The sequence below is a fragment of the Mus caroli genome, chromosome 18, assembly GCF_900094665.2.
Source record: "Mus caroli chromosome 18, CAROLI_EIJ_v1.1, whole genome shotgun sequence".
NCBI classification, from domain to species: domain Eukaryota; kingdom Metazoa; phylum Chordata; class Mammalia; order Rodentia; family Muridae; genus Mus; species Mus caroli.
In genome coordinates this window covers 33,401,624-33,417,459 of record NC_034587.1, presented here as the reverse complement: position 1 = coordinate 33,417,459, position 15,836 = coordinate 33,401,624, and the positions used below count along the sequence as shown (strand labels likewise).

The 15,836-nt window shown below is 44.1% G+C and overlaps 1 protein-coding gene across 5 annotated transcripts in view; it reads left to right on the top strand.

Moving 5' to 3' along the window:
• The window catches only part of Nrg2 (neuregulin 2), a 184,186-nt gene that overhangs the window by 44,683 nt on the left and 123,667 nt on the right, over window positions 1-15,836 (top strand). The window lies entirely within an intron of this gene.

Below are 15,836 nucleotides of genomic sequence, written 5' to 3'. Positions count from 1 at the left end.
AAGAAGAAGAAGAAGAAGAAGAAGAAGAAGAAGAAGAAGAAGAAGAAGAAGAAGAAGAAGAAGAAGAAGAAGAAGAAGAAGAAGAAACACAGCACAGGTGTGTTTACCCCATGAAACCTGAGTGATCGTCCCCCAGTGCCCTCCTCCTCCTGTTTCAAGAGGGGACTCATGCTCCAGGAGAGCTTGATGCTAGGAGGAGGTCAGAGTAGGTTGAGTGAGGTAAGGGAGACAGTTTTCCCTCCTAGACTATGGCCTCAAGATGGTTTGGTTTGAGTTTCGCTGAAAAGCAAGATTGATACAGTGTTTGAGACAGTTTAAGAAAGTCCAGGAAGAAGGATGAGGGAGCAGTGTGTGTGCATGGGAACAAAACAGAGAAGAGAGACCCACCACTCTCTTAAACTTCCTACTATGCACGATGTTCACTCAGAACTTCTGGAAGCCATGTGACAGGCTGTGAGACATTGTCTGCCTCTCTCCCCGAAAGCAGGCTAGACCCCTCTCATTCATACTGCACACTGTCCTGGAGTGTCACAGAAGCCTACAGGTACTGGGTTGGGTATGCGTAACCCTCAAAAAGGAGCTGAGTCTGCACCCACACAGGCAGCTTTGCTGGAGGAGAAGATGGACCAGAGGGTGTGCAGCTGAGGGCAGGGATTTCTTCTCTCTCTGCCTTAGATCTTCTAAGCCCTTCCTTGCATTTACTGGTTTGAGCAAGCTGTTGTCTTTGTCTCGGTTGCAACTCTCCATTCCAGGTTCCTGTATCTCACTGGTCTTATCCGTGTTTTACATAACAGTCTCTTTATCTGCCTCCGGATGGTAGGTGGTCCCTGTTTTCCACCAAATCTAAAACTCCAACACAATTCTTATCTCATGATGCTTTTGTGCATCAGTGAGAACCAGTACCCCACCCCTTTGGGCTGGGAGCCTCTCCCTCTGGTCACGTCAGCAGTAGAAGCCAGCCTTGTGGAGTCAGAGAGGATGAGAGACAGGAGTGAGGCAGGCTGCTGGGATAGTCTTTAGTTTGGAGATAAAACAGACTCTGTGTGGCTCCAGGTTGTGTTTGCTCTCAGAATACCCTGATGCAGGTTTCCCAAGTCCCCCAGGGAGACAGACGGCTGTCCCTCAGGGGCTTTCTTTCTTGGCTTTGACTTTGGTGTGGATAGGTAAGCACAACAGGGGCATTTTTTGTAGCCCTCTGGCACTTTCAGAATCATGTTCTTACCCAGTAGCTTTTCTGTAGGCAGTAGTGAGATCGGGTCTCTCGGTTTTCTAGGATAGAGACCTCAGGCTCCAAGAGGGCAGGTGCTTAATCCAATATACGCCATCTTCCACAGGTGACAGAGAGTAAGGCTTCCTCACTTTCAGATTAGGGTTCTTGTCTTGTGACTCCACACTTTTTCCCTGCTCACACCACAGGAACAGAGCACCTTGTTCTGCCCCGACCTGGGATGTACAGCCAGATGAAGGTCCTGTGGAGGGAATATAACGTCATCCTGTCGTTTCTCTCTGTGTCAAAAGGCGCACCTGACTCACAGACTCATGCTTTACCCAGAGGGACAGTCCTCAAACTGCTGAGGGCTGACCTTGTCCCGCTCACCTGGTGGAGCCCAGGAACCACTGAGCGAGGGATACATCTATCCTGAGTCCACAGCCTGAGGGCAGGAGGCTTGGGAGCTTTGCTAAGCCAAACTCTCGTGCTCGTTTTCCTGGGAACGGGCTGCATACCCGGCCTGGTGAGGTTCTACATGAGGGGATCTTCACTGACTACTGAGCCTTGGCTCTGGGGGCCGCTTCTATCTATTTCTGTGCTTTGGCAGATGATGCCCCATATGGCAGAGTCAGCCCTGCCACGTCTGTCTTAGCCTGGCATTAGGCAATGGTATCTTCCCTTCACCTGCCAGGAAGGCCTGTTTTGTTGACCTTTGTTCTCTGTTCCCCTTTCATGAAAAAGCATGTGAACTACTGTTTGGAGACGAAGGCAGCTTTCTGCGAGCCTTAGATAGAGTCTGCGTTGGCAGACATGTGTCAGATGTCTTCATAAGATCAACTGTTCATTCCTGCTGCTCTCTTAGTATTACTCAGAGCTTTGATGGTTTAGACCAAGGAGACAAGGCCAGGGCAAAGGCACAGTGCTGGGGTGTAGTAAAGCCATGGGACAGACAAAGGAAAGTTGCTGTGTTTCCTTTTCTTTAGTCCCGGACACTATCATTAAATCCTAAAGTTAGAAACCCCCCACCACTACCACAAACTTGCCATTAAGCTTTTAAATGAAATAATTTAGGCTATTTGTTGAGTGCTAATCAAATGTTCCCTAGAACCCAATATGTTCTCTAGCATAGAGTATCTTATCGTGTAGCTGGAAAGGAAGGGGCTGATGATGGGGAAGGCAAGTTTAAGCGCTAGAGGGAGGCGCACATTTTACCAAGCAGGGTATCAGTACATTTGGGCTTGAGGGAACACACTTTGGATCAGTCTGGTCTAGAGAAGCTTCAGGAAAAAAAAAAAAAAAGGTACATCAGCCATGCCCCTGTAGGGATGTGAACTTTGTTCATGGTAGGTGCCATAAGTTGCCGCCACAGAATGGGAAATTAATGAACACATGCCAACAGCAAGAGCATTAGGGTGCTGGGGACAGGGTTATCAGGGTGCTGGGGACAGGGTTATTTGACTCTTAGTAGTCATCACAGTATTGCTCATCATGCTGACATTGCCCAAATAGCAGGGTTGGGACATTGATCAACTAGACTGTGGCTCTCTGGCTTCCTCTCATTGTGAAATGGCACGTGGCCATCACATACCACTTTCATGACATCTGAAAATAGTCATAAGAAAATTTTTGTTAGAAAAAAAAATCAGGTCCCCCAAAACAGTACGTACTGTCTGAGTGTGTTTGTATTTGTTAATGTGGTCCTGGGCTGGAAAGATGAGCATCAGTTAAGAGCACTTGTTGATCTTGCAGAGGACCTAGGTTTAGTTCTCAGCACTCACATGCAGTTCACAAATATCTATAACTTCAGTTCCAGGGGGTCTGTCCCTCCTTCTTTCATCCTCAGGCACCGGCATGCACTTGTCATACACACATTCATGTGGACAAAAACACTTGGATATATAATATAAAATAAATAAGTCTAAAAAATTAATTTTTTTCTTTCTGTTTTCTGAATTTTGCTACATTTCACTAACTTGTAAATAATTGACTTTTGATGATTTCTCGTCTTTCTAATAAAAAGGATTAGAACGATTTAGTGGGACACTCCAGTGGAAACACAAGGCTCCTTCCTCACCGTGGTCTTTGGCAATGGGAATACTGCTTCCTTCTCATCTGAGGACCATGCTGGGGACAGCGTCTAAGAGAACACTCCTCATTGTCAGAACCTGCACACATCCCAGGCAATGGCAGAGGGGGTGGATTGTCCTGTCTACACAAGGAAAACCCCATTTCTTGATATTTTTCATTTCAGTCGGGAACTCGCTGCTGCCCACTGTCTGCTACAGTGCCGGACAGACAGAGATGTCTATCCAGCCTGAGCCTCTCTGGAAGGTTAGGAGAGTGACGGAGTCCATCTTTCGCATTAGTGGGAGTGAGGGCAGGCTCTCTGTTCCCTGAAAAGCCTTCAGATGACCACTTGGTCTAGACTCTGTGTCTGCCTGGGAGTCACTGTCATCTGAATGTCACCTCGGGACATTTGGGTGCTTCCTTTTCTGTCCCTTTCAGCAGGGCTGAGATTAATGTGTACTATGTTCTAATTTGAATGCTCATTAGTATTTTTAGACTACCCCCTTTATCACACATTTCCAAAATCTAAAACCGTTCGTCTCTCCTCATTGCTTCTAGGCTCATGTCCAGACAGCCTGCATCTGAGGTTGTTCACTTTCCGATGGCCTCTTTCCCACCCTGTTCAGACACTTGTCTCCTGCAGCTCATTCATGCCAACCCACTAGGCTTACTGCTCCCTGAAAACATCTGCCTCCTGATGCCTGGGCACCCCTCCAGCCACCCCCATACTGCCTTTATTCCCTGTATGAAACCCAGTTGCTCTTGCTGGCCATCTGGAGTCTTTTCTCCCAGGGTCCCCCTGAACCTCTTTTTTCCCCCCAGAGACCTCACAGGGGTCAGCCTCTGTAGGCTAACATCTGTTCCATTCTATCCTTTAGTTTTGCATTTAAAAATGATAGGGATGTAGAGGGTTGACTGCATAAGCACAAGGGCCCGAGTTTGGATCCCCAGCACCAGTGTAGGGTGGGGTACAACAACATCAATCAGCACTGGAGGGGACAGAGACAGGTAGAGATCCCTGGATCTCATGGCCAGCCAGCCTAGCTGAATGGCCAAGCTCCAGGTTCAGTGAGAGAAAAGCATAAAGAAGAGAGCAGCTATAGATGACACAGACTTCAACCTCTGGCCTCTGGGCATACTCACTCACACACACACACATGAACACATATGTCACACACACACCGAAAATATTGTGTTTCTGTATCATGTTGACCAAGAACCACCTTTAGGCATCATTCAGTAGTGTTCAGTCTATGCATCTGTCAGACACTACATCTCTAGGATTCTCATCTTGTAAAAATGATGCTCTGTACCCGTGAGATCACAGCTCTCTATTTTGCTTTATTTGTTCTTTTGTCAGGGATAGTGTTGTGATATTGCTTGGTTTGAACTGTTCTCTACAGTTAGCGTTCAGTGAGCCTCAGTGTTCTGGGGAGGTTGTAGGTAGATCTAAGGGGAGTGTGAAGAAAGCCACCAAACAAGTGATAATTGTTATCAGTAAGAGTTTTCCTTTTCATCTGGGTGTGGTGATATGTGCCTGTAATCCCATCACTTGGAGGCTGAGACAGGAGGCTCATGAATTGAAGGCCAGCCTAAACTACATAGCAAGACCATATCTCAAAAAACTGAATCCCTAAGTACCCCTTCTCCCGGTGATCCCGTTTCATCTGTGTCTGTTTCATGTCCCTACATAGACGACGTAACAGTGACCTTCTTATGAACCACAATGCCTTTTTTTGGAACAGGCAGAGTAAAGTGACTACATACAGGCAGATTTAGACCTTGGCTTCCCGGTTATACCAGCTAGGGGTGAGCATGCTCCCTGTGTGTTACTGGATAATTACATGTGCTGCTGTAAATGAGCACTTGGGCTATTTGGGGAGTCTGAGTTCTTTCAACTAGATCATACCTTTAAAAAAGGGAAGACCAATTTTTCACCATGGTAAGGTTAATTCCCTTTTATTTTCTTACAATATAACATGTGTCTATTCAAAAAGGAAATATGTATATGTATATGTATCAATCCAGACCAGGAAACAGAAAAGACCTAACATAGATATGAATGTTTTGTTTTGTATGTTTTTTGTTTTTCAAGATAGGGTTTCTCTGTATAGCCCTGGCTGTCCTGGAACTCACTTTGTAGACCAGGCTGGCCTCGAAATCAGAAATCCGCCTGCCTCTGCCTCCAGGTGCTGGGATTAAAGGCGTGCACCAACACACCCAGCTGAGTGTTTTGTTTTTGCGATAGGGTCTCACTATATAGCCCTGGCTGGCTTAAAATTCTTCTACATAGACCAGGCTGGCCTCAACTCACAGAGATCTGCCTGTCTCTGCTTCCAGAGTACTGGGATTGAAAGCATAGGCCACCATGCCTATTAGAGTTGTTTGTTTTGTTTTTTATTTGTTTTGCTTTATTTTGAGTCAGGGTCTTGCTCTGTAGTCCAGGTTGGCCCTGAACTTGATATATAGTCCAGGCTGGCCTGCTTCAACTCCTGACCCTCCTGTAGCAGCCAGTCCCCAGAGAGGCACTACAGATGTTTTTAAAAATACAATCATATCATGGATGTACGCTTATTTTATTGGGTTACTATAACCTGACTGTATTTACTTATCAATAGAGATATTCCTATAATATCATTTTGAGAGAACAAATATTTATCAAGGGGCTGTGACTGTGCCAGGCACCAATTTCAGAATGGAGAATAAATCAATGAAAAGGACTTGCAAAAGGACTTGCATAATACTTACCTTGTGGATTCAGGTAAGATAATAGGTCAATATGCAGACTCTTGATAAGGGTTATTAAAAACAGATGGTATGAGACTAACTAGGGTACATTTTAGAAGTTCTGTTAGAAGACAGAAACTTTTTGTTTGTTTTTGTATTTTTGGAGACACGGTCTTACTGTGGTAAGCCAGGCTGGCCTCAAACTTGCAATTATCCTATCTCCACCTATCGAGTGCTAGGATTCTTGAAATGTACCACCTAACTCTGCAAGGAAGGAAAATTCAACCTGAGGTCTTAATGATGGGACAAAGACCAGAGGGACAGATGTTCCAGCAGGAGGCAACCGGCAGTGGCTGCACAGCCCTGAGCTTGCACACAAGCTTGACAAGACTGAGGAAATAAGACAGCACTGTGACTAAGATTGAGAGAAAGAGAGAAGACCATCAGAAGCCATCACAAAGGAACGTGTAGGTAGGACCTTTGATGGAGTCCTGTGAGAACTCTCGTAATGCATTCAAAGCTTGGGAGGTTTATTACTACTACTATTATTATTAAAATTTTATTAACTTTATGTCCTTCTTACTGCTCTCTCCCCGTCACCCACCTCCCACAATCCTTCCCCTGCCCCCTTCTCCTGAGTGGGTGGGCACCCCCTTGGTATGCCCCCACCATGGCACTTAAAGTCTCTGTAAGACTAGGCTCTTCCACTCCTATTGAGGCCAGACAAGGCAGTTCAACTAGAAGACCATATCCCACATACAGCTTTTGGGATGGCCCCATTCTAGTTGTTTGGGACCTACATGAAGACCAAGCTGCACATCTGCTACATATATGTGCGGAGGCCTAGATCCTGCCCATGTATGTACTTTGGTTGGTGGTTTAGACTCTGAGAGCCTCAAGGTCCAGGTTAGTTAACTCTGTTGGTCTTTCTGTGGAGTTTCTATCCTCTTTGGGGCCAGCAATCCTTCCTATTATTCTTTTGTAAGAGTCCCCAAACTTCATCCACTGTTTGTCTGTGGGTGTCTGTATCTGTCTGAGTCAGCTGCTGGGTGGAGCCTCTCAGAGGACGACATGCTCCTGTATGCAAGCATAACAGAATATCATTATTAATTAGGGATTGGTTCCTGCCCATGGGATAGTTCTTAAGTTGGGCTAATTATTGGTTGACCATTCCCTCGGTCTCTGCTCCATAACCTGTATTTCTTGTAGACAGGATAAATTTCAGGTTGAAAGTTTTGTGGGTAGTTTGGTGTCTCTACTGCTCCACTGGGGTTCTTGCCTGGCTCCAAGAGGTGTCCTCTTCAGGTTCCATATCCCCAATATAGTGAGTTACATCTAAGGTCACCCCCATTGATTCTTGGTCACCTAAAGCTTGGGAGTTTTATCCTACGTCTCTGAGAAGGCACTAGAGGAGAATGGCATGATCTGGTGTGTTTTAGGAAGGTTGTCCTTCATAAGTGTCACTTATACTACTAATAAATTAAAAGAGGAACATACCCCTACGTACATAATCACCTCATTAGTTTTAAAAGAAAGTCAACACCTGTGATGATGGCTATTCTTGGTTGTCATCTTGACTACATGTGGAATTAACTAAAACCCAAGTGGCTGGGCACACCTGTGTAGGATGCTTTTTTAGTTAATTGGATCATTTGAGGTCAGAAGACTCACCCTATATTGGGGCCACACATGCTGCCGGCTGCCTATATAAGGACATGGCTAGAAAGACGCCTTTGCTCTTTGCTTGCTTACCCTCCATCTCAATGGCCTGTTCACTCCTTCACTGGTATTAGAGCCTACTTCTTTGGCAGTATGACTATACTAAACCATATGTTGGGATTCTGACATATACTGAGACATCCAGCCTCACAGACTGAACAACTAACAGATTCTTGAATTTTCTACTGGAAGATAGCTGTGGTTTGGTGAGCTGGATAAGACTCTGTAAGCTACATTAAAAAATGTCCTTTTATATATAGAGAGAGTTATCAGTTCTGTTCCTTTAGAGAACCCTGGCTAATACAATATCCTAATAAGAGAAATATCACAGGATTTCATGAAACAGATTGCTAGAGGAGGAAAAATGAAGATTGGTGGTGGGGTGCAGCTGGCTGATAGATCAGAAAAACAACAAATGTATATGAAGAATTTGCTAAGTTGGGTCATAGTGTTAAGCCAGGAACTCTGGTGAGCAGGGACTATGTATGGGGTAAGGCGGGGCTTGGGGCTTGCTTTGTGGCTGATTTTATCTCCTTTTGTGGCTGCTGGCACCAGGATAATAACTTTATAAAAATGGTGTTGCTTTCTATATTTCTGTCATTTGGTTTGTGAAAAACTTTAAAAGTCAACAACCATTTATGACAAAGCAGGGCAAATAGGAACTTCCTAACCAAGTCAGAGTGACTGTAAATGCCAGAGCTGGGCTGGGTTAGATCGGTGGGAGAGCACTTGCCTAGCACGTGTGAAGCCCACCTTTCATTTCCAGCACCACAAAGGCAATGAACCAAACCCACTGGGTTAGATATCTTCTCAGACGGGGATACTGGAGGTGGCAGGAGAGAAGCAGGGATGCCCCGTCATCTGCTTCAATCCCGCATCACTGGAAGTGCTCTCTTTGAGCTGGAGTTTTGCTTTCATAGCTTTAGCTACTCAGTCAATAATCATGTAAAAATATTAAAGGGAGAATTCCAGAAGTGAATATCTCATTTTTAGATTACTCTCTGTGTACTGTTATAATTGTTCCATTTTATTCTTAGTTACTTCTCGGTGCCTGGTTTATAACTTAAACATGATCATAGAAATGTATATGCATGGGAGAAAACACAGAATGTGCATGCATATATGTATATTTTATTTATAAAATAAATATATATGTGGCTTGGCACTGCTATTTGTAGTTTTAGGCATCTGCTGGGGTTCTTGGAACAGCCTCCACAGAGAGAGAGAGAATGGCTACATTTTCACAGAAAAACCGCAAACAACATAAAATTATTCAAAATAAAAGGAGACTCTGGCTACTTAACTTGAAATAACATGGGTATTTTAAAAGTATTTTTCATTCTAGATACCTATTGCTAGTGGCTTCTCTAAAATGGGGGTGTTACAGAAAGCGTAAAGAAAGGCACATGCAAAATATTGAGGAAATGAAATATTTGAGCACAATCCCAACAGCATATGCACAAGTCTTTTATGCAAAAGGAAGCTGTAAGTTCATTAGGATATTTAGAAAAAATAAGAAACGGGCAGAGACAACTCATTAAGAAGAAGAATATTTTAGTTTGTAAATGAATACACATTCTATAATTGGCCCATTTTAACATAGAGTTTCTACTGATCTAGTGTTTTGTGGTACCTGACTGGAATTTCTAAAGTTCCAAGAAAGCAAAAAACAAGCCTAGAGGGACAGGCCTTGCCTACTGAGCTCGAGGGCTGTTAGCCTGGAGGACAGGAGACTACAGCAGGTGACACAATCGGGATATCAAACCAGCAAGGAGATGACAAATGGAACTGGGAAAAGTTACACGCAACAAATGTGAAATTGGATGCCTGCGTACCTTCTGTCTGGATAGCAACCCCAGATGGCTTAAGTATTAAAATATTTTTTTTTAATCCCACAACTTTGAAACTCACTAATAGAAAATATGGTGTTATCTTCCAAGAATTTGAGAAGGGAACTATTTTTAAATAAGATTCAGAAATATTAACTACAAAAAAAAACCTGACAAGATTGGCCACATTAATAGTAAGAACTTCTATAAATCCAAAGATAGCTTTTACAAAAAAATAAAAGGAAGCTGGGCTGCGGTGGCATGTGCCCTCCCTCTGGAGGGAGGGACAGGCAGCTCTGTGAGTTCAAGGACAACCAGAGCCACATAGAAAGACTCTGTTTCAAAACACTGAGAGAGACAGAGACAGAGAGACAGAGAGACAGAGAGACAGAGACAGAGACAGAGACAGAGAGACAGAGAGATATTACCTACAGACTAGGACAAAAGCTTTCTTTGGGTCTTTTTCTTCTGCTTGTTTGTTTTTGTCTGTGCAGTGCAGTGCCTTTTTGTCTTCTAAACAGAGACAGACAGGGTGTGGATCTGGATGGCGGGGAGGAGGAGCTGGGAGGAGTTGGGGTGAGGGGAAACCATAGTCAGAATACATCGTATCAAAAACCTATTTCCAGTTTTTTAAAAAATATACATAAGAAACAACTTTGACAAATAAGAAAAGCATGAACAATCTAATTGAAAAAAGTTTGAGATTAATTTTTTAAAATGTGGGGCCAGTGGGATAGCCCAGTGTGTGAAGGGACCTGCTACCAAACTTGCTGACTTGATTTAATCCACTGGGATCTACGAAGCAGAAAGAGAAAACTAACTCCCCAAAGCTGTCCTCTGGCCTTCATGCTGCCTAACCTATAGTAAGAATTAAATAAAATAAAAAGGGTTTTAAAAATTAAAAAAATACAGTCAGGCGTGGTGGCCCACGCCTTTAATCCCAGCACTCGAGAGGCAGAGGCAGGAGAATTTCTGCGTTCGAGGCCAGCCTGGTCTACAAGTGAGTTTCAGGACAGCCAGGGTTATACAGAGAAACCCTATCTCGAAAAACAACAACAACAACAACAACAAAAATAATAAAATATTAAGAGGCATTCAGTACCGTGTTTCTAGCTAGCAAGAGTCACAGTTAATGGGACTTTCAGTACTGTTTGAGAGGCAAAACTTAAAACAGCTTAATAAAATGAAACATTTGTAAGAAAGTGGAACTCTGCAACGCTGCTTAGAAGAGCTACAAACTGGGAGCGATCAGAAACAAGGTCAAGCATGTACAACAACATAAACAACTTCCCTTCCTATGTGAGGAGCACACACAGCCATGTCCCAAGCCCTAACTGTATGTGAAAGCTGCTGGCTAGATTAGATCTGCAACACAGTATCACGGCATGGAATGTGACAATGACGATGGAACATCATGGCAGTTCTTGTTTATTATTTTATTTTATGTGCATTGGTGAGAGGATGTCAGATCCTCTGGAGCTGGAGTTACAGACAGCTGTGAACTGTCGTGTGGGTACCAGGAATTGAACCTGGGTCCATTGGGAGAACAGCCAGTGCTCTTAACCTCTGAGACACCTCTACAGGGCCTGGGCTATTATGGCAGTTTAAATGAAGTATGGTTTTCTTCAGTGACATCCACACATCTTAGTAAATACTGAGCTCAAAAATACTCCACAACACACTGTATACTCTTATCGTATTCAGACAACTTACATAGACAAAATAGGAATACTTTGGAATTTGTATATATGAAATAATTGCATTTAAAGGAAATGAGCGTTCCTGATGACGTCGGCCTGCTATGGGAGGAAGGAAGATTACGAGGAAGAGGAGGCTAAAGCGTGGCTGTGTATACATTTAAAACAAGTAGCTAGCTAGCCCTGCCAGCCAGCTAAGTAGACAGTTCTGGCTGCTATGGGGAAGATGGATAGAAGGTGTAAAAACCAAAGCAGGTTGAGCAGTTGGGAGGTTGTTCAGTAATCCAGGGGAGGGGGTGGTGCCTTACACCCAGAGGGTGGCTGCTGAGGGAGGAGTAATGGACTCAGGATGCATGCTGGAGGCAGTAGAGAACTTGTTCTGATAGCTTGGATGTGGGAGGTAAGAAATGTTCTATTTTGTGAAACTGCCAGAATTTATTTAACAATATGCTCCAATTGTATATCCAGATTGTTTACGATATTTTCTGCTCCATAAGAAGGTCTAAAATGAACATTCCTGCAGCTTAATCTTCATGCCGCCTGAATTAATTTCTCTCCTATTTTGTGGTATGAGTTTGGCTTTTACTTTCTTTTATTTTACTTTGTATGTGTGTGTGCCTGTGTGGTGTGTTTTAGAGAAGGTTCAGGTTTATTGCTAACTCTAAGGTTCAAGGAAGGTGCGGAGACCTGGCCTATACCTCCCCCCCCACCTCTCTACCCTTGTGTAGTCTCTCTCCCCTTTTCAACCCCTCACCAGCACTGCAGAGTGTTTATTACACAGATGAACCCACACTGATCAACACCATCCCAAGTCCATAGTTTACATCCAGATTCACGTGTTTAAGGTCTACAGGTAAAGTCCAGCACTTGTGTCGGGCACAGCCTCGTATGATCGATTGCATGGCCTTGCAAAGCATCAGTGTACCGCTGCTCACCCCTTCCCCCAACCCTTGTCTCTACAGGTTGCCTTTCTCAGGCCGCCACATAGTTAGAATTGTAGTGTAGAACCTTTCCAGATCGGCTTCTTTTACTTAGGAGCTAATGTGTGTTTGTGTTTTCCCTATTTCTTTCCTTGATAGCTTTTTATTTATTTATTTTTTTGACAGTCATGCTATGCAGTTCTTGATGGCCTCACTATATAGATCAGGATAGCCTTGAACTTGAACTTTTCCTGATCTCCCCTGCCTCTGCTTTCATGTCACTTTAGCACTGGATACTGTACCGAGGTCCAGCTGTTCCATGGCTCCGTTATCCATTCACCATTGATGGTTGTGCAAGCTTACAACTTCACAGAGCCTCTAGTACGATAGCCACTGACCTTGTATGGGAAACATTTAAGTTCATCAAAAACAAGTAAAACTAAGGACTGGGAAGATGGCTCAGAGGGTAAAGCACTTTGCTTCCAGGCCTGACGGACCCGAGTTTGATCTCTGGGACCCATGTGGTGGAAGGACAGAAGGACTGACTCCCACAAGTTGTCCTCTGACCTCTGCACACACACCATGAGTGTGCACGCACTCAAATGTGTAGAATGTTTAAATGGAGACGTCTGACCATCTGTTCACATCGCTTCTCAACCTATGCCACTGCAGCTTTCCCACAATCCACTGCTCCAGTGGTGGGACCATGAAGTCACTTGTACACCCTACATGCACACAGTGGGAGGCTTTGCCTGGGTTAGCAGTGGTCCTGAGGAAGAATGCTGACCTGCAGCGAGATGTTCAAATTCTCCATCTTTAGTTCCTTCCCATGGCCTGTTTCTTCTTTTTTTTTTTTTTTTTGGTTTTTCGAGACAGGGTTTCTCTGTGTAGTCCTGGCTGTCCTGGCACTCACTTTGTAGACCAGGCTGGCCTCGAACTCAGAAATCCGCCTGCCTCTGCCTCCCGAGTGCTGGGATTAAAGGCGTGCGCCACCACGCCCGGCTGGCCTGTTTCTTCTTGTGTAGCATAAGGATAAGCAATTCTTTTGTCTTTATGTTTTCAGTAAGAGGGTGCACATGGGTGTCAAAACTCTGTATTCTGTATTCTCTCTGCTAACTTGGATCTGGGGTCAGCAACCCCCTATGTTTTCATCCCACCTGGATCCAGACCCTGCTGTGAGAAGCCATGACTTAAATAATAGTGCCTGGAGCCCCAAATGAGTTCCAGTCTTGACTTGTACCGTGACTCATGGGATGAGTCCCTGAAAGTCATTTCCCTTCTCCTCCCAATGGGTCATCAGAAGTAGAAGAAGGATAATGGCCCTGAGTCACCTCTCAAAAAGGAGCTAATTAGGGCTCACTGAGGCAGAGGTGTGAGCCGAAAAGACAAAGGAAGAAAGAAGTCTACATAGGACTCTTTCGGAGGGACTTGCTTTGCCATGACCTGGGGAACCTCTGGAATTTTGCACTGTAGGAGGGCCCAAAGCTGTCTCCACATTCTGGGGAGTATAGTTATTCCCAAAACTTCTGAATCACTGCCTCTGAAGTTTTAATTCTTTGGTCCTTTGGGTTCTGAGGGAAAGGGAAATTAGCAGCCTTCCTGTTACTGAAGGCAAAGGAGGCTGGAAGTGTCCCCCAGGAAGCCAGAAGTCCTAGAGTGAGGGCCTGGCCAGCACCTGTTAATGAGCCTCTTCCATTGCCCAGTACTCTCAGGTCCCGGAGGCCGAGGTAAAAGGCTTTCTGCCTCTTGCACGCCTCTCATTGCTTGGCCACAAGTCGGCTCCTTCAGCTGTGTGTGGTTGGTGTCAGTGTGGTACATCCTGGAACATGAGGTGGGTGTGCAGGTACTACGTCGGGTCCAAGTTTCCAGGTTCAAAGGGATCATGACTAAGGCAAAGGGGAACTGTTATTCATGAATGCTCTATGAAAGCATATAGACCATGTGCCTATATGCTTATAGGCTGCATCTCAGAACACCTGGATCTCATCCTGATGACACCCTAAGTCACTTCATGACCTTGGTTGTCACTTCACCTCTCTGTGCTTATTGTATCATCTATAAAGTGGACCTTCCCTAAATTCCAACAGTGGCTATTGTGAGAAATAAGAATAAATTTCACAAAATTTATATGCATTTCTTGTTTTGTTTTGTCTTGAGACAGGGTCTTTCTATGTAGACCAGGCTGGCCTAAAACTCACAGAGATCTTCCTGCCCCTGCCTTTTGAGTGCTGGGATTAAAGGTGTGTGCCATCATGTCCAACTGTGTATTTTAAAGTGAGTAAGTGTTCTTTGTAGGAAACAAGAAACAGGGAGATGACTTACAATTTCACCGGGTCTAAGTTTAGTCTCTTTATGTTTTTGTAACTTTCCTTCCCGATCATTCCCGCACACCTCTTCGCTCTTTCTGCTAGACCCTGACATTCTTTTTTTTCTTTAAAAAAAAAAAAAGATTAAAAAAAATAAATTAAAAAAAAGATTTATTTATTTATTTATTTATTTATTTATTTATTTATTTATGTATTATATGTAAGTACACTGTAGCTGTCTTAAGACACCCCAGAAAAGGGCATCAGATCTCATTATGGATGGTTGTGAGCCACCATGTGGTTGCTGGGATTTGAACTCAGGACCTTCAGGAGAACAGACAGTGCTCTTAACCGCTGAGCCATCTCTCCAGCTCTTGACATTCTTATTGTTTTATTTTCTCATCTTGTATCACAGTCACACGCACTCATGAAGCTGATTGTTCTTAAGCAAATTGATTTAGCCACTAATGATGTCTCATCATTTAAAGGAACCAAAATTTATTTAATAAATCCCCAAGAGTATGCCATTTGTGGGTTGCCCCCAAATATTTTTTTTTTAAGATTTATTTATTTATTATATGTAAGTACACTGTAGCTGTCTTCAGACACTCCAGAAGAGGGTGCCAGATCTCGTTACGGATGGTTGTTAGCCACCATGTGGTTGCTGGGATTTGAACTCTGGACCTTTGGAAGAGCAGTCGGGTGCTCTTACCCACTGAGCCATCTCACCAGCCCGCCCCCAAATATTTTATTGGTGTAAATAATGCTATGTTGAAAACCTTAGATTCATTGCTCTCACTTTATAATAAATGCTTAGAGCTGAGGTTACAGGACCAGAGTGCAAAGGTAATGTTGTCAGATACTTTAATACACACGGTTGCCTTGGGGCAGGACACTGCTGAGAGTCACAACACATGCCTGCTCATTCTCTGGGAGTGTAAACCCTTACAGGCCTGCGGTAGTTGCAGCATGTCTGTTTGTCTGAGGTACTTGTGGCCTTGATCCTGGGACAAGTAGTGAGAATATGAACTCTGCCAGTGCAATGGAATTAGTGTCAGCTTCCCTCTTGGTGCCTGGAAAACCAATCACTTATGGCAAGAAAATGTTGGTGCAGAAGGTCAGGGAGTTTAGTTAGGTAAAGCATTACTTTTAAAGCCGAAGGGCTGAAGGTAGAGCTCAAGGGAAGAGCATATGTTTAGCATGTTTGAAGGGCCTGGGTTTGGTTCCTATCAGACATGCACACACATATGCGCACACACACACACACGTATAAACATACATATATACACATATGTACATACACACAGACACATACACACATACACACACGCACACACATATGAGACTAGAGAAATTATTCC